At 36.2% G+C, this 23,935-nt stretch overlaps 1 protein-coding gene across 6 annotated transcripts in view; it reads left to right on the top strand.

The window, feature by feature from the left end:
• LOC110598395 (uncharacterized) overlaps positions 1-23,935 on the top strand; it is a 62,235-nt gene that overhangs the window by 2,108 nt on the left and 36,192 nt on the right. The gene's annotated exons all lie outside the window — the stretch shown is intronic.

The following is a 23,935-nucleotide window of genomic DNA, read 5'->3' as shown; positions in this document are numbered from 1 at the left end:
CTTTTTGTCTGCCTGAGAACAGTAAGGTATGGCAACACCAGACTAAGAAAAAGTAGAATGAACGCTTACCATCCTGACTGTAATCCAGTAGGGCTTGTAATTTCCATGTGCAGAGTCATTCCTTTCTGTTAAGATACTATCTCCAGAAAGAACATGTAAAAGTACGTACTTGATCAGATTACGGGCCATCGCTTTGAAAACTGATGATGGACTTGGTACAGAACAAAATAAGCTTTGATAGCAGACAGGAAAGGTCTTGATAACGTTTCAGACTCACATCTGTCTACAGAGGCTGGACAAGTAAAGCAAATAAATGACACTTGATTTGTGTAAAACAATGGGAAATGATAGAGAATGTGGTATATTGGAATATCCATAAAGGGAGCAGCTGCTCCACTCTAGCAGATTGTTGCCCTCAGGAATGAGGGTCCAGTATTATGAGATGTTCTGGTTTTCTTCCAAGAGAAACCATGGGGTCTTTGTGTGAGATTTCTAGATGTTTAAATGGTGGTAACTAATATTTGGAACCCTGCCGACCAAAGTAAGAACATCCCAAGGTAGATGTGGCCAACAGGCAATCAATTTGTGATCTCAAACCTAAGCATAGCTTTATATCCCAAGAGCAACAGGGGATCTTGTTCTTTGCAATTAAAAGAGAACATGAGGTCACTGGATGCTATGGGTGTGGTAAAGAATGTTAAAAGCAAAGTCATTGCTTGGCGACTTTGTCAACTGAGTGGTGCCTCTCTGCTATATGAAACACCTTTTCTGTTCCTAAATGCTATGAAGAAGAGCTTTAAATATTGCCTGCCTCTTCTTCCCGTCTCTACTCCCAATTATACCAACAGGAAAGTAAGTAACTTTAGGTTTTAAAAACAGGAATCATGATTATTATTCTATATAATACAAGTAATAATACAAAAATAGTCTAATGTTAATAGTAATTTTACAGTTGCTGCCTTCAAATATTTTGAACTGAAGCTGTTTTTAATAAACTCTGACCAAGAGTGGAAAATTTTATAGAAAAAAAAAATTTATGTTTCAGTCCTAAAATAGGACTTGAGGGAAATATTTATTTTTAAAATAAGGAACTATTGAGACTAATATTCAGTGGTTATTTCTCTGAACTTTTAAGACTTCTTTCTTTACCTTCACACATGCTGTTAACCACTTACAAATTTAAAATTTTATTTGTTGAGTTTTTGTAATATGTCAGACACTGGCGTGTGCCAGACACTGTGGCTCAGTGGTAGTGCACTTGCCTCACAGGTGTGAGGGCACTGGGTTTGATCCTCAGTACCACGTTAAAATAAATAAACAAATTTTATCCATCTACAACTAAAAAATATATATACTTTAAAAAAACAGACACTGTACTTAAATACTTCATGTGTTCGATCTTATTTAAACTTACAACAATTCTATCAATTAAGTGCTATTATCACCTACAATATTGAGATGAAGAAACTGAGCCCCAGAAAGGCTTACTAACTCACCCAAGGTCCACAAACTAAAATAACAGAACTAGGATTCAGATCCCTTTTCTTAGTCTTGCTTCTTAGTCTACACTTCTGTCTTGCATACAATCCCCACTTTTTTTTGATGGATCCTACTTTCCTTATCCTATAGTCTGAACCTACACCTTATACTGTACTGTGACATGCATTATATCATTTGGTCCTCAAAACTACCCAGTAAAATAGGAAGGGAAGCTATTTTTCTGTTTTTATAAATGAGGAAACTATGTGCTAGCATAATTAAATAACTTGCTCCAAATCACTAGCCACATTTTAAAATTGAAACTAAAAGGTAGGCAGGTTTAATAATAAAGTAGTATATAGAATATGAGAGGCAGTGTATTTAGATGAATCAAGAATGAACTATTATAAATAGATCCATGAACAAACTCTTTCCAGAGTCTGATTTATTATCTTAGTTAACTGTATTAAATACAAACATGTTCTTGGGTGCTGGTCTTCCATATTAAAGAAGATATAGTCTCTGTGCTCCAGATACTTGTAGTCCAAACTATGACATGGAAAGAGTTGTTTAGTAATGAAGCCTAGGAAAAACTCCAATATCAAGGTCAAAGAGAAAATTAAGAGGAAGGGGTAATAAACTCACATTTATTGAGTGTCTGTTTATTCCTCCCCAAAACCTTGAAAGATAAGTATTATCAACCTTTTTTTTAATTAATATTAGATGAGGGTATCAGAAGTCAGATGAATTTTAGGATAAGCACACTATTCAAGGTCAAATGATTAGTAAAATGGCAGAGCTGAGATTTGAGATTTGACTCCAGTTTCTTTCTCCTAAATCACTTTGTTTTCCCTCAAATAAATACTATTGATCCCATATATGTAAATTCCATATGTGTGTGTGTGTTTGCACAAGAACACCATTAGCCTTGGTAGCATTTTGGATGATCTTATCTCCATCCTTTTCTACCTTTTGTCAATAACTTTGAGTTATATTCTACAGGAAAATAATCTAATAGGAATTGTCAGTAGCAGCTGTTAGGCACTTTTAGAGGTAATTTAGGAGGTAGTTTCAGGGCTGAGCAGGAGAATGAACTAAAAAATCAGAATACCTTTAAAAGCTCTGAAGTAGCAGCAGAATTTTGCCCCTCTAATGCCCAAAAGACTGATCATGATTAATACAAATATACCCTATGAAACAGTTAATTTATATCATCAAAATAAAGGTGATGAAATTACTTATTGACTATACTAGAAATCATCAGTAATATGTTAATTTGGTGGTAGTATCAAGAGTCATTTTAACACTTTCATCACTAATAGAAGTTAACTCATCTCAGGTAATATACTAGTGTTTGGAGCATGTAATGATCAGAACTTCCTGTACAGTAGGTACAATATTAACTTCTATTTTACTGATGAGAAAATAGGAACAAGAGAAGTAAATTGCTTAAATTCATACAGCTAGAAATTGGGTTTTCAAACCTATAACTTAACCTTGGTAATTTCTCCTTAGAAAAGCATCCAAAATAAATAAATCGAACTTCACTCAAGTCCATTTAATAAGCATTTATCCAACTCTTAAGCCACCCACAGAGAACTGCTATCTTACACCAGCCCTCCTCCTCTCTTACAGGTAAGGAGACATGTACACATGGAGCTGGCACAGGGAGAAGTGTCTCAGAGATATTTTTCCAAGTTTTAGTTAAATTAGTGGTTTCTAGAATTGGGGACATGTACACAAAGGTTGGGCAGGATAATCCTTTAAAATGTTGGAGCCATTCCTATCTTCATAGAACTAAATTATTTCCAATTGTTAATTTTCTAGTACACACAGGTGATGCCTTTCTCATTCCCTACATCAAAGGAATATTTGTTCATGATGCACAATACAACTATCCTCAGGATAGGGAACAAATCCACATCCTCAAATGGATTATGAATTTGAGATGTCCTCCTGTATTTTAAGTTATCCAAAGCATATACTTTCTGCTAATTAAGTGGATTTCTGGATCATATTATTTTATTTTTGTAACTAAATTGACTTTCACATTCTACTAAAAATGGTTTCTTCAAATAAAATATAAATTACAGATTTTGATAGTGTTTCAAAAGAAACAAAATGGCAAAGCAGATAATCTACTCTTGGTAGGAGCTCTTCATCAGTAAATAATAGGTAAAAAACAGCAGTGTGCTGATCACATATGACAAGTGGGCCTGAAATTTTTGGAAGTCTCAAGAATTGATTATATATCGGTGAATTATAGTTGTATATATTGATGTGGAACAAAGTGATGTTACAATTTTTAATACAACGTAGAGTGTAAATCAAACTAATTTACCTATCCATAACCTCAAATATTTGATTTTTTTGTCATGATACCATTTGAGATTTACTCTTAACAACACTAAGGTGTAAAGTACTCACATGTTAGTTATACTCACCATGCTGTGCAATGGATCTTAAAAGAAGAAAGAAAAAAACCTATTCTTCCTACCAAACAAGAATTTGTATCTTTTGATTACCATCTCCTCACTCAAAAATTATTGAAATATGAGGTTACTGTTACTGTTGTTAGAGTCAAAGCTTTCCCTCAATTGAAATGCAATTAGGATATAGGTTTGCTAGTATGAAATCTTCACAATTATTAAAACATTTAAAGACTACACATCTGGGAAAGTTTCAATTTTTGGCATGGGAGTGGGGAGAGGAAGATAAGAAAAAAAAGTGTGAGACCATAAATAATTTAAAAATTGATTTAAGGGCTTGGGGTTGTGGCTCAGCGGTAGAGTGCTCCCCTAGCACATGCAAAGTGCTGGTTTTGATCCTCAGCACTACATAAAAATAAATAAATAAATAAATAAATAAAGATATTGTGTCCAACCACAACTAAAAAAAGAATTGATTTAAAAATACTGCTGATTGTAACTTGCATCTTTTTATTTGTATATATCTTATAATGTGCATATCATATTAGTTCAAGATCAATAACAAGTTTATAAACCACTAGTTTAAACAGATTAGTTTTATGTAGTAAAAAATACAGTGACTAAAAGCAAGTCAAATATGTTTGGGAAACAATACTAATTAAAAAATATAAAACTTCAGGTTGTATATGCACCGTTTTTCTAGTTCTGTAAAAAAGTACATTTGTATCAAGATTCAAACTGGAGGCAGAAATTTTATTAGCATATTGGTATATTTATAGATTAATACATTCATTGTCAATGTCTTTATTTAATATTTTTATAATTCTTATTTGTGTGATTTTTTTATTAGAACTTTATGGTTATACATAGTTGAGTTCATCCCAATGGAAATCACTGTCAGTTCATGATCCCCCCTTTTTCCTCTTGCCCTCCTCCCCCGCCTTCTCCTTCTATTTGTTTGATTTTTAAAGTGTATTGGCACCCAAAATAACATATTCTTCACTGTGACTCACGTGTTCCTCAAAAGCCTCTAATTACCATGAAATTCTTAACAAAACCCCCAGATTTCTCAGTAAAGCTCTCTAACCAACAATACCACTGACAATCCTTTGTTATATGAGTTAAATTAATAAAATAGCAAATATTTATTAAGTACATACTAAATGCTAGACATTTAACATAAAGAAGTACTTCAGTGGCACTGTATCCTTGGGGATTTTACCCTCTAAGGAAACAAATACATGAGAAGTTAAATAATAAGAGTCACATTCTGAATCCATAAAGTTTTAAGAGAGCATGTTTGTTATAGTTATTACTCATATCTTCAAATAAATTGCTCATATAATCCTATTTATAATAGGTGAGTAGAACACACTTCAATTTAAAATGAGTCTTTAAAGATGAGTAGTAGATTTGGAGATGAAGAAAGGGAAGGGGAAATAAAATACTTTCCACCACTTCAATTCCAAACCATCAGACAAATCACCTCCTTAGCAAACCCTTGGGTGGTTAGAACTGTCAGAGCAACTAAGGACAGTGTGAGTCTCTTCATCTGACTTCAGAAAAAACCTGTTAAGCTGGAACAGAAAGGTGATAGAGGAGACTAGCAGAAATTAAGGTAAAAATAGTTGAAGAAACATGGAATGTTAACACCAAGAAATTTGGCTTTGTCATGTAAACTGTGGAATTATGGGAAATATTTTAATGGATATAAGACATTACTATTTTTAAAAAAGCTCTGAAATAACATACATTATAGGGTTTTTCCTGTTGCTGAATTTATGCCCAGGCTAATAAGATAACAGATATTTATTTGGTCCTATAACTAGTGAGGTGGGCCCAAATGGAAAAGTAATGAATGACTACCCCCCTCAAAAAAAAAAAAAAAAAAAAAAAAAAGGAGGGAGCACGTTTGAAATGTTGCCATCATGAAGTTTTATGTATTAAAAGTTTTATATCAAGCTTTTGACAGATCATATAAATAATACCCTAATTTTAATATCTTAAGAAAGTGTACTAAGATTTAAAAAAAAAAACCCTTCATAAATCCTGTTTCATTTTTTTATGCTTGTCACATTTCTGCTGCTAAGGTTATAATCACATGCTTTACTATATTATTACTGGTGTGATTATTTTAAACCAATTCAATTTTATCTTATACCATTTCCATTCACATTTTTTGAAAAGAGCTTTTTTAGACTGGTAATATTTTTACATTGAATTGGATAAATGAGTAAGCATGAATTCATTGAATACTTTGATTAAAGCGTATTTTTACAAATAAATTCTAGGAATTCAGCTTTATAGGCCTGAGGAATTCTCAGGACAAATACTTCAGGAGATCAATAACCAGCAGTAAATCAGAAATCATCAGATTTTTCTTCACATGGAGACAGAACTCAGATCTCTCGGAATGGAACAAAAGTTCTCTAAATCTTTATATTATGTTGATGCCCAAAAAAGTGTCATTCTGTTTCTTGGCTATTTAATATCTTGACTAGAAGGGTTTAAAAAAATTAAGAAGACTTGTGAGTCAAGTAAGAAGGAATTCCAAAATGCCTATACCCCTCCATCTACTAGAGTTTTATTTAGACTGTGGCCATCAAGCTGCATCACAGCTCTGACTTCATTCCTGTGTCCTGTAGGGAGGCATTGTGAAAGGAAATGGGAGGGCATGCATGATGCCCTGAGCAATGTGTGTTTCTGTATAACATCCAAATCAGACATTAGTGGGTTGTGTCAGATATCACACCAGAAAGATTTCTTATGAGAATGGGTTTATATGGCTCAGTTTTGTAAACCCATTAATGTTTCACTAAGTCTGTTCCTTGTTTGTATAATTTTCGTAGTGTATGCACTAGTAATGGCCAATATTTGAAGATAAAAGTAACAATTTAGAGCATTTGCAAGGCCCTGGATTCAGTCCCTGGCATGCACACATGCAAACACGTATAATTTCAGGGGAGTAACCATTATTTCCCTAACTAGCTTTTACTGGTCTTTTAGGAGCATTGAACTGTCTCAGAAAAATACCAGGTTATTTTTTTTTTCATTTTTTTTTTCCTTTTCAACATATTTAAAAGTTTGGTGAGCATATCCTGCTGTCAGTTCGCTTCTGCTTTTTTCTAACCTCGGCAATTTGAATACTGTTTTCATTTTTAGTCTTCTTATCAAGAGTGTTCTGACTATTCTAGCTTTTGTCATTAAGCATTTTGGCAGTCGTTACACAAAATTTCATAAAGTTTGCTGGTCTGTGTTAGATAATATCTAAAAAGACATGATTCTAAACAGCCTCATTTCACCCCTTGGAGTGCTTATTATTTGTCTAAGTGTGTGCCCAGAATTGTCCCAGATGTAGTGGAAAAAGCAGTTATTTGCAGCAAATTAATAAAACCTCTGTATATGTTTTGAAATCTAAACATGATTTATTCAACTGTATTTTTAAAAAATATTTTCAAGGCCAACAGGTATGGACCTTTTGAGCATTAAAATCATATCTCTTACAAAGCAACATAGGCTGGAACTCTAAGAAAACTTCTACAAAAGTCAAGCTTCTAATCTAATCTGAGAGGTATTAAAGTAAAGTACTTCTAGGCACCAGGGAAACCATCAAGTGAAAAAACAGTTCAAAGGAGGATATACACATGAATTGCCTTTATATCTAGTTTTCTTCCCACACATCAAATTACATGGATATGTAAAGCATTTCTTTTGTTTTCAGTTAATGCTGTGCACATAGCAATAAGTAAGAATTGGAAAAATGAGTAAAATGATTATAATTGAAAAAAAATGAAACCTACTTTTAACCATTAAAATTATAGTTTTAAAAATATGTGCATATGGACAAGCCCTCAGAGGAAATGTCCAAAATTTAAGTCATTTCATTAATTTTTTTGGTTTCCTGAATTTTTTCCTTATATTTAAAAGCTGCCATTATTGTTGCTACAATATTATCTGGGTGTCAATTTTTAAAAACTAGATGCATTCAAATATAACAGAATCACAGTTTAGGACAAGGCTCTGTCCACCACTGGGCTTCAAGCATGTCTTAGCTTATCTGGCAAATTGATGGGTTCAGACTTGCATAGCACTAAGTCTGGCATTACAGGCACACTATGCTGACAGGACATTTTTCTGAAAGGAAAAATGTACATACAGATTCCCACCAGATTTTAAATATGGTTGCAATGAAATTTAAATAGTTAATATGTACTATTACATATTAAATATCTATTATGTAAGGTGGACCAAAAAAGAATACAAAACATAGTCACTGCCCTTAAGAATTTTAATCTGGCTTGGAAGAGATAAGATACAGAATGGGTATTTTGAAAGTCCTCAATAAATAATTTGTTGAATGAATGGATGGATGTTTATGAAAGATTATTGGGGGCTGAGGTTGTGGCTCAGAGGTAGAGCTCTCACCTAACACATGTGAAGCCTTGTGTTCATCCTCAGCACCACATGAAAATAAATAAAGGCATTATGTCCAACTACAACTAAAACATAAATATTAAAAATGATCATTACTGGGCCTGGAGTTGTAGCTTGGTGGTAGAATGCTTGCCTAGCATGTGTAAGGCACTGAGTTTGATCCTCAGCACCACATAAAAGTAAATAAAGGTGTTGTGTCCATCCACAACTAAAAAAGTTTTTTTTTAAAAAAAAAAAAAGATCATTAGTAGACCAAAAATAGCATATAACGATCCAAGATAGTGAGGGAATACATATACATAAAAGTTCAAGGAATAACAGAACTAAAGAATGGAATATTCTACTAGCCATACCTATCTTACATACCTACCCCTTAGATAGAATAACATCCCCAGGAGAAAGATGAATTGAATTACAAAAGTAAAATTGAAGGGCTGCATGACAGACAGTGTATACTCAGAGTATAGTTATTATTTTTTTCTTGGTGGTACTGGGGATTGAACCAGGGCCTTGTACATGCGAGGCAAGCACTCTACCAATAGAGCTACATCCCCAGCCTCTCTGAATTATAGTTATTACAAGTCATCTTACACCTGTTAACAATTTTCTATAGAATATGTACAGGCTCTGTCCAAAGAGCAGGATGAAGTATAAGACCAGTACCTAGAAGGAAATTTGGAGCAATAGCAACAGAATAACCACACTTGGGATTGATCACTAACTCGGTAAGAACAGATGAGTGGAATCAAAGAACAAAGAGTTGAGATGTTGACTTCCTTACTGTTTAAGATTGTGAAGATGTGGAGATAGTAGAAGAACAGTCAAAGACAGTAGTAGACCATTATATCATTTTTTTTAAATAACTGCAAAAGAAAATTTACTTCATCATGAGGAAGCCATTAAAGAACTCCATGACTTTATAAAGTCAGAATTCTGAAGGTGAAGTCACATTGCTGGGCAACTCTAAAACAGAAACAATACTTAAGAAATTCTGGAGTTAGATGTAGGTAACAGTCCACTAAGATATGGAGATACCAATGTTTCTAAATTACCCTGATACACACATACCCCCGTTGTCTGCATGAAGGAGCAACTTGAGGTCAGTATGATGACCATTCTGGAAGCCAAGAATGGGCAAAGACAGGAATTCTATTTAAATTAAGATACAATTACACTTGCTAATAAAAATGGAAAATTGAGCAGTAGTTTGTAATCTCTCTGAGAAAATACACACTGACATTGTGTGCATTCTTGAGAACAATGGATTGAATCTATGGGATTTTGTCAAAGACACACAAAAATTTATCTCCAGAGGCTGGGGCTGGGGTTGTGGCTAAGTGGCAGAGCACTTGCCTCACACACATGAGTCATTGGGTTTGATCCTTAGCACCACATAATAAATAAACAAAATAACTGTATTAGAAAAGAATTTATCTCCAAAGTAAATGAGTCAAAAGTTATAAATTTTAGAGACTAGCTGAAGTCTCACCAAGCAACCTAATCAATTATCCCCCTCTGGAAAATGGTCCTTAACCCAGTAAATCTGGGAACAAACTTCAGCACTTTTGCCAGGTTCCCATTTAGAATAATGACTGAACCCTTGCCTTGGACTTCAGTTCCACTGTAACCTATTTGAATTCAAATGTTGATTTATGAAAGGCCTTATCATGCTCCCTAAAGAAACAACTTGTTCCCTGTCAAAATTAGGATTATCTTGTTTTAGGATGAGTATTTACTATGTCAATAGCCAAATGATGATTTACCAGAAAAGAAAAAAAATCAAACTTTATCATGGACAGCAAGGCACCTCACATAACCCAGAAGCAGGGTACCAATCTACTTTAGAATTGGCCTTACGACCTGGGTGCAGTAGTGCACACCTGTAATCCCAGTGACTTGGGAGTCTGAGGCAAGAGGATTGCAAAATTCAAAGCCAGCCTCTCAGCAACCTAGTGAGGCCCTAAGCAATTTAGCAAGAACCTGTCTCAAAACATAAAAAAGGGAGGTTGGGGAGGCATAAGTCCTAAGTGGCAAAACCTAATGCAGACATGGCAAAAATGAGGACCTTTGCTACTATTTGTTCCCTTCCCTACCAAGGGAAGACAAGGATAATAGATAGCCTCAGGATTCTTCTCAATTAACTTGGCATTTGAAGAAAATACTCTCTATCACCGGGAATTCTCAGGTCATTTTAAGCCTATTTTCTTGCCTGTAGATTGGTTTTATGTGACACCTGCCCATTCTACTTTCGGATAAGATAATATACGTTCTGGAAAGCACTTGGCTGTGAGAGAGACTCTCATCTCCCATAGGTTGACACCATGACTGAGTCAATGTATACTCATGAAGATGTCCACGAGGGATTTTCTTGCTCCTCAACTAGGTGCAGGAGTGGAGTTTCATTCCTCATTACTCATGGCCTACTCCTGAAGAGAATCTGATCTGAGTAGCCATCAGCTGAGTAAAACACCCTATGAAGAAATGCTAAGGGCTGGGGTTGTAGCTCAGTGGTAGAGCACTTTCCTGGCATGTGTGAGGCACTGGGTTCAATCCTCAACACCACATAAAGATAAATAAATAAAGATATTGTGTCTATATACAACTAAAAAATATATTTTTGTTAAAAAAAGAAATGCTAATATGGCCAGTTTGCCTAAAAGAGTCTACATTAGTTATTTCTTGGATATGGCTTAGGAACGTTTCCATTGGTGGAAAATATCTGATTCTTGAGGGAGTGAAATGAAAAAACACTTGTAAAAACGGTCTGAAAACTTTAGGGGTATGTACTTATGTACTCCCCTACATAAGTACATACCCCTAAAGTGAAGATGAATATTGGAAGATAACAAGTTAAACCCCCTCCACCCTGAATTTTCCCTTTAGCTTACAATTTCTTATTTAATTAGATCTTTTCAGGAAGACTGGAATAGAATCTTTCCCCTTCTGAGAGGCAAATATAATGAAGGGATGTTTGCCTTGACTTTGCTATTACAGTGTATGTGCAACATCTCTAAATCCACTCCACTGCATCTTACACACTTGTCAGATTGATTTGACTCTCACACCACTGTCACCACCTCACTCTGCCTCTCAGGAACCTAAATCAATTCCTCTGTCAGTTATAGAAATCTAAGCTCTTCACTCTTGCATTCAAACCTATCCTGCAACTACCCACTCCTGCCACTCACCATCAGCCCCTACCGCTTTTCCAATCTCATCTCTTCCTGCTTCCCATTGTAGAAGCAGGTACTGTTGGAGCTGGAAGGCATCAAAAAGATGGTGTTCATCCAACCCTTGCATTTGGAAAAAGCAAAACCCATAGAGGTAAGGTGATGATTTCAAGGTCATACATAGCCCTTCCATTTTGAGCAAGATATCATGCTTTCCATTCCATACATAACTTGTTCCTCTGGTTCTAAGCACAGGGTGTGTAGAACTGGTACCCAGGGAAAGGTATTTCATGGGGTAAATGATATATATGAAGCAACATCGAAAATTCAAAACTCCAATGTGCTTGCAACATACTGTGTTTGTAGCAAATAACCTTTATGTAGAATTTACCACCCTCTTAGTAGGAAATTCACAAAGCTGAAAATGATATGCAAACTTGTTCGATGGGCTTTGGAAGAAAAATTTGTGACAATTGTCTTCTATCTAAATTTAATGATTCAGGAATAGAAATGATCAACGAGTGTGTCAGGGTTTCCCTGGAAAATGGCCTATTGCTTGCCAAGTTATTTCCTCTGAATTGAAGCTTAGAAAATCATTTCAAGAGTAATCATGTTGGGGAACCTCAGTGCAAAGACCCTGTTACAACTTGCCCAACTGGAAACTAGGGAAACCACATCTTCTTTAGAAGATTTGTGTGGTAGAAAATGGGAGGTAGCTAGTGATTTAAACCTTACTGATTATCATGAATAGCAAGAAGAAGGGGAAAAGTAAAGGAAAAGCTTTGATTATAAGAATATTGTTAAATAAATCAAAGTAAATGTAACTAATCAAATATATACTGTAATTTAAAAATGAGGGGCTGGGGTTGTGCCTCAGTAGAGAGTGCTTGCCTTGAACATGTGAGGCACTGAGTTTGATCCTTAGCACCACATAAAAATAAAAGCAAAATAAAGATATTGTGTCCATCTATAACTAAAAAAAATGTTTAAATGAGACATCAACTTTCTACATCAGCTTTGATGAATGAATAAGAATACTTGAAATTTGTGTTTAAATACTTGAATATAAATTACTGTTTATTATTTCATACCCATGGAAATGACAAAATAAGATATCTCATCATCATTTTTACATTTTGATTGTATATAGATAATAGATATCACTTATTCAGATTGTTATAAATTCTAAATAAGAGCCTGAATTAATGAAGTTTTAATATGAATTAATGAAATTTAATATGCCTTCGCATTAAGTTCAAGTTAAGATTTGCTACTTTTCAAACTTCACTACTAAAAAACTTCCCCTATTGCACTAGGACATGCCCACAACAAAGCCCAAAGGCAGCTGATTGGAGCAGATTTTGTCCTCTACTCCGCAAAATAGTCTTTGCTTTACTACAAAAGTGCACACAAAGAGGCACATGGACAAATCCTCAGGCAACTGACTCTTCAAGAAGATGCTTCATATCATCCACACCTTCCCTCTTCCCTGACACACAGCAGAGGTACACCAAGAGCCTCCATAAGCCAGGTGAAAGGCAGAGTGTGCTTGATTCATGTTTAGAAAAAAACACATTTATAGGTCAAACTGGAGTAGGGGAAAAGTGGCTATCCTTTGGCTATGAGAAAAATTCAATAAATATTTATCAAACTGAATTAATTGACTATTGAAAGGAAAACCCTTTGTGACAGAGAGTCCTCTAAATACAATGTAATCATATAGCTCAGTAAACCTAAACACAAAGATCAGTATTGGGCAGTTGCTTAGTATATAATTCTTTTAATTCCAAGACTCAGGAACAGCAGCAAGATATGCTTTTTCTGTCCCCTTCGTTGGTGAGCTTGAGTTTATTCTGCATTTCAAACCTCTCTGGTTGAACCATTTACTTGTTTGAGATCAGAGTAATTCTGCAGACTTGCAATTCTTTATTATCATTAAACACTTCTCAGAGAGCAAGAGGATGAAAGCTATCCTGTACTGACTTTTGCTTCCTGCACCAATGTAGTTTGAAAATCCTTTTCATTGGCTTTGGCACTTTGGGCAGGCACATCTAGATTCATTACAGGATTTGCCTTCCTGACACATCAGGGGCAGAACCATGCACTGCTCTCTTACTTCTTCTGGATTAAATGCAGATCAGACAGGCCTCAGGTTCTCTGCCTTTGTCATGTCCCCAGTCCTTCCTGGAGGAAACCCCAGATAACCTCTCCCTACAGGCCCCAGCCTGCCTGAGCCTGTGAGTCAGTTTTTCTTAAGGCTGAAAGAGTAACTGCTGCCTCAGCCCCAACTGTCTGAAATTAGGTTTGCTGCACACACTGTGCTAGCAATGAGGTGTTGGGGCCTGAAAAGCTTTGGCATCTCCAATCTGGGTTGATGGCAGCCATGCAGCTGGGAAGCAGCTAGTGCAATGGAAAGAGCAGTGGTTAAGAAGCCAGGTAGAAAAGGTTAAGATTCCCATTCTGACCCTTAACTGTGTAGTCTTGGACAAGTCACTGAACCTCTCTGAACCATTTTCTCTCTGATTCCCATCTCCTACAGAGACTCTAGGTAGTATCTATATTCAGTCTTTCCATTACACTATTTTCAAACTCAATACAAGTAGGAATTTACCTCCTAATTTCAAATCTCAAATTATATTTACCTGCTAGGAAGATAACAATTTTATCTACTATAAGATCAATCATCTGCTTTCTTTTATAATTTCTGTATGAAAATTCTTAATTAATAAAATCATTTTATTTTTATTTTTCATAACCTTAAACTATATCTTTAAACCATAAAGCTGTGGAGGGTAAGAATGCCTAATATAAATAATACTTATTTCTAGTTTTTAGTGAGGATTAATTAAGGGGTTAGTACCAAACTAGGTAGTTCACATGGATTATTGCACTCAATCCTTGCCAAAATTTTATATAGTAGGTACTTCGTAAGAGTTACAATGAAGTATATATGATTGCCATGGTGAAAAGGAAGTGACTGAGGCATGAAGACATTAGGCACTTTGCCCAGGGTCACTTAGTAAGTAGGGATATAGCAAAGATAGAGAGAGAAAGTTCTTGATGAAATTAATCTAAGTTAATTAAATAGGTTACTCTCCTTCTTCCAACAGTGGTCATGTCTAATTCATTACAGATAATAATGGTTAACTCTTGGCCTGTGGTAACATTCATTTATTTGTTGATTCTCTCCTGGGTGCAAAGCTGTGTACAGAGACATTTATACCAAGGAAGATATAAGAAAAGAAAGATGTAGTCCCTGCCTTCAAGAAAACCAGCAGCTAGGAGGGAAATGGAATGAGAAATAATGGAGTCCCATAAGTAAAATAGAGGAAGTGTTTTAATAGGGCAGCAGGCTAAGTGTCACTGGGCCCAATGGGATACAATGCATTTTAGTGATGTTCACCAGGTTTGATTTTAAAGTTCATCTTTGAGCAGAGCTTTTATGGACCAGCAGGATTTTGAGTGGCAAATAAGTGAGGGAAAGACACTCCAGGCAAGGAGACCACATGGAAAAATACCTACCTGAGTCACTTACTGACTCACAAACCTCAGTACAGGGCTTGTTCCTCGACTGGCAAGGACTTTGGGCTTCCTAAACCTTGCAGCATCTGAGAGAAAGTCCCATTTTGGTTGGCAATACAAGAAAGGGAAAAAATCATAAAAGCTGGGTGTTCAGAGGTCCCTGCAGGTTCTCTAAGTTAACGACCAATCCCACGTCAAATCTCCCTGCCTTGTGATCGTTGAAGTCAGGCGCAAATACTCCTCTCATCAGATTCATTCTAGTCTGCTATGGAAGCTGATTCCATCACTTCAGAAATCATATTACTCATTTGTTTGTTTGCTTGTTTTCTGCCAATCAGACTAGAAGTCAAATTCCATGTGGGTGGAGACTGTCTTACCTCGTCTCACCAGTGCCCAGAACAGAGTAGGCATACAATGAATATTTGTTGAAATGAATGTTTTCCATCTCAGAACAGCATTTAACATTTACAAAGTATTAGGTGATTTCCATACCTAAGATCATACTTCCCATACATGAAGACAACTATTCTATTCCCCCTTCTGTTGTTTCCAAATTAACAACCTCCAGTTAATCCACAATCCTTCACAAGAAAGCACTTTGGGCCCCTTCACTATACTGATTACTCTCTCAAATAAACTTCATTCTGTCTCTATTTATTTTCATGTGTTGCTGCAAGAACAGAAGGCTTTGCAACACCCTCTGACTACAAAGGACCTATCAGTGGGACCCAAGATGGCCTTAACTCTGTTGAGGTCCACCTCACACTGTTGCTTCATGTTTTTCTACTGGCCAGTTAAATGCCCTCCTTCCCACTCCCTCCCTCCAGCCCTTGCTGTGTTCTACTCCTTGCTCACATCTCTCCGGTCTTGACTTGCAAGGGTAGATTGTGAAAACTAGTCCAACATCTTCCACTGAGGCTATTACAATAATCCAGGACAAAAGACCCAACGAACTGAATGAGAGCAGAATAAGCAAAAAGGAAGAGACAAAAAGAGAAGCTTCAAGTCATGATCAATGAGACTTGTGATCTACTGATTTAGTGACTGAGAATACATTTGCTAAGTGGGTGTCTGTCCCTCCATAAGTGGTATGCTTATGAATTAGGAGCATCCCCAACTTCTCCTTCATCATTATTCTTCAAGCAAGCACACAAGTGCTTTTTCAATCTTTTATGGACATGTTTTTCCTAGTAACTATTTAAAAACATATTGGGGAAAGTCAAAGGCAGCAAAATTTCTATCCTGGACAACTGAAAGGATGGTAGTTCCACAAATGAGGTAGGAAATTCAGGAGAAGGAGCAGGTTTCAAGGTGATAATGAAGCATTTAGTTTGGGACCTGTTGACTTTGAAAGCCCGAGGGAATCCAGCAACAAATGTTAGTACTTTGGCTCTGGAGCACATAGCTGAAGTGTCAACCTGTGAATCATTAGTAGATACTTGAAATTTCCCCCAGAGAATAAGATTGTTGAATATTATCAAGTCTGAAAAAAACCAAGGCTAAGGAAAAAAAAAACTTTACAATAGACACATAAGATGAGTATTTGGAGGAGGGAACTCCCAGAAGGAGAGAGATGAGTACTCAGAGGGTATGAGGAGAACTTGTGGGTTTGATGTTAGGTGAGACAAAGCTGAATATTAATGCAGAAAGAAGAGAAATCAGTCACATCAAATGCAGAGAGCTTCTAAAAAAATAAAAATTCTTGTGGCTCAGTGGTAGAATACTTGCCTAGCACATGCAAGGCCCTGGGTTCAATCCTCTGCACCATATAGAAATAAATAAATAAATAAATAAATAAATAAATAAATAAATAAATAAAGGTATTGTGTCCAACTAAAAAATAAATATATAAAAATGTGTATTTAAGGAAAAAAATAAAAACTCTGGCCTTGGTGAAAATAATTCCAGTGAATTTTTAGGGCCAGGTTGCAAGCAGTTAACAAATAAGGAAGCCAGGCTCAGTGGCACACGCCTGTAATCCCAGTGGCTCAGGAGGCTGAGGTAGGAGTATCAAAAGTTCAAAGCCAGCCTCAGCAAAATTGAGGTGCCAAGCAGTTCAATGAGACCCTGTCTCTAAATAAAATACAAAATAGGGTGGCTCAGTGGTAAATGCCCCTGAGCTCGATCGCTGGTCCAAAAAAAAAAAGAAAGAAAGAAAAAATAACAACTAATTATGACAACAAAGTTCAAGTAGTAAATGTAGACTGCTATTTTGAGATGTTATGCAATATGTGTACATGTAAAGATACATCTTATAGTCAGTCATATGATCCACATATCCTAAATATATATGGAGTTAATTACTATTTTACAGTAATTTCTAGCTGACTCTAGAATTAGGCGCATTATAGATCTTATGCCTGTACTAGGAATTCAACAGATTTTACTACATACGTTTTTATAGATAGATTTCACGGAACCTGAATAGGGGTATATGTATTTTCTTGTGTTTTTTTGTTGTTGTTGTTGTTGTTGTTGCTGTTTGGTTGGTTGGCTTTATTTTGCTTTTTTTCCTAATTTCCTTTTTGAGGCCAATTATTAGATGCCCAATCATTGTCTTTGAGATTGGTTCTCATGTAATTCTGCCTGGATCAAATACCAGGTGTTATGGTTTCGATGTGAGGTATCTCGTGTGTGAGACAATACAAGGTTTAGAGGAGAAATGATTCGATTATGAGAGTCTTAACCCAATTAGTGAATTAATCTCTTGATGGGATTAACTGAGTGGTGACTGAAGGCAGGTAGGGTGTGGCTGGAGGAAGTGTGTCATTGGGGGCATACCTTTGGAGTATATAATTTGTATCTAGCCAGTGGAGTCTCTCTCTGTTTTCTGATCACCGCGTAAGCCACTTCCCTCTCCCACACTCTTCCACCATGTTTTTCCTACCTCACCTTGAGCCCCAAGGAATGGAGCCTGCTGTCTGTTGACTGAGACCTCTGAAACTATGAGCCCTCAAATAAACTTTTCCTCCCTGAAGTTGTTTTTGTCAGGTCTTTTAGTCACAGCAGTGAAAAAGCTGATTAAAACACCCGGTCAAACCATACTCTTCTTTAGACTTTAACCCAACATGGGGATAAAGTGTTGGAATCACCCTTAGGCCTGGTGACTTCATGGATATGTTCTAGATTTATGACCTAATCTCTTGGAGCATGAATCTCTGGAAAGCCCCTTTCATCTCCAGAACCATCCTCTACCACACAAAGACTGACAGGATGACAATCTGGAAGTGACTTCAGAGTTCCTTAACTCTCCCAGTTTCACAGATGAATGAACTAAGGCCCACAATGGGAAAATGACTTGTCCAGGAAGCATCGTTGCAGGGAGATGACAGCAAGGGCTTTAGACTCGGGACCAGGATTGCATTTTGAATCTTGGATATGAAATTCTACAAGTATGTGGCATTTGGGCTAGGCTTTTTAACTCCTGAGCCTCAGCTCCCTCATTTAAAAATGGAGCTAATGATCACCTCACCTGCCCTACATAGTTGCAGTGTGTCTGGAATGAATAAGATGTGAAAGCACCTAGTCAGCCCCTGTTACATGAGAGAAACTTGAGGAGTGGATTCTCTCCTCCTTCACACAAGTTGCAGAAGCAAAACTCAAAGCAAACCTAGCTAGGTCTTCTGACTTAGCCAGAGCCCTTTTCATACACAGAGGTCTTCATATTGAGGTACCCCTGAAGGAATGTAAAGTCTTTCCAAGGGGCACAGGGGCATGGATAGTTTTAAGGGAACTGATTTCTAGATCCCCAGATTCCACATTAAGTCTTTCCTAAAATTGATCTGAGTATGCACCTGCAGTTGGGAATTTTCTTTTCCTCCTTGTATTGCACAATGGTTCTACTTTATAGAAGGTACTTTAAATCTTAAAGTTGCACATTACCCTGAAGTGTTTAAACCTCCAAGCAATCAACAAAAGGACTTTGTGATAATTCTTTTAATGTTCTCTCAATCTCATTCAGAGATACATTTCCAATAAAATTTTTACTTATTACATTTAATAAGATCATTAAAATGTGTGCTAACATATACTACTTTGCTCAATTGTGCACTCCTAATAATTGTTTCAATAGGTCAAGGCAAAAGAAACGATGTAATACTTAGACCCTTATGGTTGCAAGAAAAAATTTTAAACTTTCAGTTTATACTTCTTTTATGGAGGGGTGATAGGGTGACCAATAAAAGACTTCAAGCATAGAAATATACTGTATTAGGTTAAAATCTGTAAAAGAAGTAGGATAAAGATTCAAATTCACAGAGGAGGGAAAAGACATGAAATTTTCAACTGTGAAAGCAGAGCTTCTTTAAACTTTTAAAATGGATAAGGTAGATATGGAAAAACTTTTAAAAAGAGTGATGGAATAATTTTTTATGATATGCTAGAACTTATATCCTTTCCAATTCTTGAATAATATAATGAAAAAAATTTTAATGTCAACTAAAAATGCATTTAAAAGAACACAATTTTTCAAAATCCTTTGAAAAACTCTAAGGTGGTTCACAGCCACCTTAGAATCTTAACCTTGTTTTGGTCTATTGGACTTTGGTCTTTGGGGTTCTCAAAGAGAGGACACATACACACACACACACACACACACACACACACACACACACACACACCTCTGACATATCTCCAATTCTCTTCCTCTGACCTCACGCGCTCAACCACACATTCTCTCCCTTTGCCATTTAGGTCTCCCTAGTGCTTCAAGTCCTCTAGATTTACCTTTATCAGTTCCTTCTCCGCAACACACACTCTTTCCTTTAGGACTTTTCCTTTTTCGTGTATTATTTTTTCTCTTGTCAAAATGATTCCAGTCATTACAGGGCAGTGAGCTTCTTCCTTCATTTATTGCTCCAGAGAAATTCTCAAACTTTATCATGCATCGGAACACACGGAAGACACCTCAAACACAGATTACTGGGTCTCCAAGAATTTCTGATCCAGGATGTCCAGAGTTGGGCCCCAAAGTGTGTATTTCTTACAGATTCCCAGATGATACCCATGCTGCGGGTCTAGGGACTTCACTTTGAGAACCACTGCCCTTGGCCAATATTTGGTCTTCTCCCCAGAGGTCATGTAGCTAAACGGCAGGTATCTATTTCTGGAGCTAAGAGTGACACCAAAACACATGTACTAGTTATAAAGGCAGAGGCATATACGCTTTCTCAAATAGATTTCTCATGCAATCTAAAAGTACTTCAGAATGAGATTGATTTAGGGCAGAATTCAGAGCAAAAGGGCTGTAATTGGGAAAACACTAACTCAAGAGTTTCAGTGTTCATATCCCCATACCCCTTAATAGAGGAACTCACATTCACAGCAGACTTTCTATATGTCAGGCATTCTATTAGGCAGGTTCCCACATGCTATCTTATTTAGTATTCACACATCTTTGTGAGCTAAGTTTTATTATTCTCCTCAATACCCATAAGAAATTCAGAAAGGTTAAGTCTATTAGACATTGTCCTTAATAACTGTTCAACAGAAGCAGGTGTGGTAGTACACCTATAATCCCAGCTACTTGGGAGGCTGAGACAGAGTGGAAGGATCACTTGAAGCCAGGGATTCAAGAAACACCAGGGCAACATAGTAACCCCATCTCAGAGGAAAAAAAAAAAAACTGTTTGCTAATTTTGGTGGCCACATGGAAGGGTGAAAAAATCATCAGTTTGTTAACCTGCTGCTATAAGCAAGTTGTTTTTATTAGGTCTTTGTCACTGTGATGAAAATACCTGACAAGAACAGTTTAGAGGGGAAAAAGTTTATTTGGGGCTCATGGTTTCAGAGTTCTAGTCCATAGTCATCTGGGCTCTGGGCCCAGGTGAGGCAGAACATTATGGCAGAAGTGTGCAGAGGAAAGCATCTGAGGACACGGCAGCCAGGAGGCAGAAAGAGCAAGGAGAAGGGACCACAGGGAAGATGAACCTTCCCATGGGTTCCTGCCCTCCCGTGAACGTGAACGAGCTCTTCAGCCACACCCAACTTGCCTAACGTTATCACCCAGTCAATCTATTCTAACAAGGATGGACTGATTAGATTACATCTCTCATCATTTTATCTCTGAACATACTGCATCAACACAGGAGCCAAATGTAGGGAAGAATGAGGAATGAGGAGGAACACCTCATATCCAAACCATAATTCAGATGAATACTTCAAGTAAATCATGTAAAGCTATGTAAATCAAATCAATAGAGGAGGCATTTTACTGCCCTGTATGACTAAGAAGAAGAACAACAAAAAAGAAGTCTAAAAAAATGGCAAGCTTAGGGGCTGGGGTTCTGGCTCAGCGGTAGAGCACTCGCCCAGCACCTGCGAGGCCCTGGGTTCAATCCTCAGCATCACGCAAAATAAATAAATAAAATAAAGGTATAGTGTTCAACTACAACCAAAAAATAACATATTAAAAAATTTTTGCAAACTTAAAAAAGAGAGTAGGTAGTTCCTTCAAAGGATAAGCAGTTGGTTCTAACCAACTTATCTAACCAAGCTATCAACCACAGAGAACAGAAGAAAATTTGGAATCTCACCCTATCCTCCAGTCTATTGTGGGTTTTTTTGATCATTGTTGTTATTCTTTTTAGTTATATATAACAGTTGAATGTATTTTGGCAACTTATTCATACATGGAGTATAACCTATTCTTGTTGTTGTACATGATGCAGAGTTACCCCGGTCATGTATTCATATACAAGGAAAGTTATGTCTAATTAATTCTGTTGTCCTTCCTATTCCCCTCCCCATCCCTTGCCTTATTTTCTCTTTGTCTAATCCAATGGACTTCTTTTCTTCTCCTACCCACCCTCCCTTGTTTTGAGTCAGCATCCACATATGAGAGAAAACATTTGGACTTTGGTTTTGGGGGTTTGGCTTATTTCACTTAGCATGATTTACTGGCAAATGCCATAATTTCATTCTTATTAAAGGCTGAGTAATATTCCATTGTGTATATATGCCACATTTTTTTTTATCCATTCATCCATTGAAGGACAACTAGGTTGTTTCCAGAGTGAATTGAGCTGCTATAAACACTGATCTGGCTGTGTCACTGTAGTATGCTGATTTTAAGTTCCACTGAGAAGTGAGATAGCTAGGTCAAATGGTTGTTCCATTCCAAGTTTTCTAAGGAATCTCCATGCTGCTTTCCAGAATAGTTGCACTAATTTGCAGTCCCATCAACAGTGTATGAGAGTACTTTTCTCCCAACATCCTGGTCAACATTTATTGTTACTTGTATTTTTGATAATTGCTTTTTTGGCTGGTGTGAGATGGAATCTCAGTGTAGTTTTTTTTAAATTTTTTTTTTAATATTTATTTTTTAGTTATTGGCGGACACAACATCGTTGTTGGTATGTGGTGCTGAGGATCGAACCCGGGCCGCACGCATGCCAGACGGACGTGCTACCGCTTGAGCCACATCCCCAGCCCCCTCAGTGTAGTTTTAATTTGCATTTCTCTAATTGCTAGAGATGTTGAATAGTTTTCATATATTTTTGACCATTCATATTTCTTCTTCTGTAAAGTGCTTGTTCAGTTCCTTTTTTATGGATTATTTTATAAATAATTTATTGTTTGGGTTATTTGTTCTATTGGTTTTTTTAAAAGACATTTGATTTTATCAATAACTCAGTTCTCTTGGCATTATTAGAAAAATGAAACCACACAAAATAACTAATTATTTAAAAATTTAACATATATAAACCACAAAGAACCCTACATTATAGGGTTCAACCTAGAGAATAAACAAATGAAAACTAATAATTAGGGAAAGTTTCTAATTATATGGAGAAATAGCATAGAGTTATGTGTTTGTGTGTTCTCATGATTATTATCAATGTCTGGAATCCACTAAAAATTCATTAGACATGCAAAGAAGTAAATATTGTAACCAATTGTGAGAAGATAAGTAAATTAATTAAAAGTATCCCAGAACTGACATACATTTTAGAATTATATGATAAAGATATTAAATGGTTATTAAATATTAATTTTTATTTTGAATATTAATATTTTGAAGATATTAAAATCCTATAGGTTCAAAAACTTAAGTAGAATCATGAATGTTATTTTAAAAGCTCAAATAAAACCTTTAAAGATTAAAAGAACAATGTGTAAGATGAATCACACAATGGATATGCTTATTAATAGCTGATTGCAGAAGAAAAGATGAGTGAACTTGAAGATAGCAACAAAAGTATCTGATTTCATCTGGCTCCTGTCAGAATGGCAATCATCAAGAATATAGGCAACAATAAGTGTTGGTGAGGATGTGGGGAAAAAGATACACTCATACATTGCTGGTGGGACTGCAAATTGGTTCAACCACTCTATAAAGCAGTATGGTGATTCCTCAGAAAACTTGCAATGGAACCACCATTTGACCCAGTTATCCCACTCCTCAGTTTATACCCAAAGAACTTAAAATCATCATACTACAGTAATGCAGCCATGTTAATGTTTATAGGAGCTCAATTCACAATAGCTAAACTATGGAACCAATCTAGGTGTCCTTCAATAGATAAATGAATAAAGAAAATGTGATATATATATATATATTATATTTATATATAGATAGATAGAGATCGATATATAGATATAGATATATAGATATATAGATAAAGATATAGATATAATGCAATATTACTCAGCTTTAAAGAAGAATGAAATTTTGGTATTTTCCAGTAAATGGATGGAGTTGGAGAATACCATGCTAAGCAAAATAAGCCAATCCCAAAAAACCAAAGTCCAAATGTTTTCTCTAATATGTGGATGCTAATTCACAACAAGGCGTGGGGCACTAGAGAAGAATAGCATTATCTTAGATTAGGTAGAGGGAAGTGAAGGGAGGGGAGGGGATGGGATGTGGGGATAGTAAAGATAGTAGAATGAAACAGATAT

Source organism: Ictidomys tridecemlineatus, chromosome 3 (assembly GCF_052094955.1).
Source record: "Ictidomys tridecemlineatus isolate mIctTri1 chromosome 3, mIctTri1.hap1, whole genome shotgun sequence".
NCBI lineage: Eukaryota > Metazoa > Chordata > Mammalia > Rodentia > Sciuridae > Ictidomys > Ictidomys tridecemlineatus.
The sequence above is the reverse complement of the archived record's forward strand: the minus strand, read 5'-3'. Positions and strand labels throughout refer to the sequence as shown.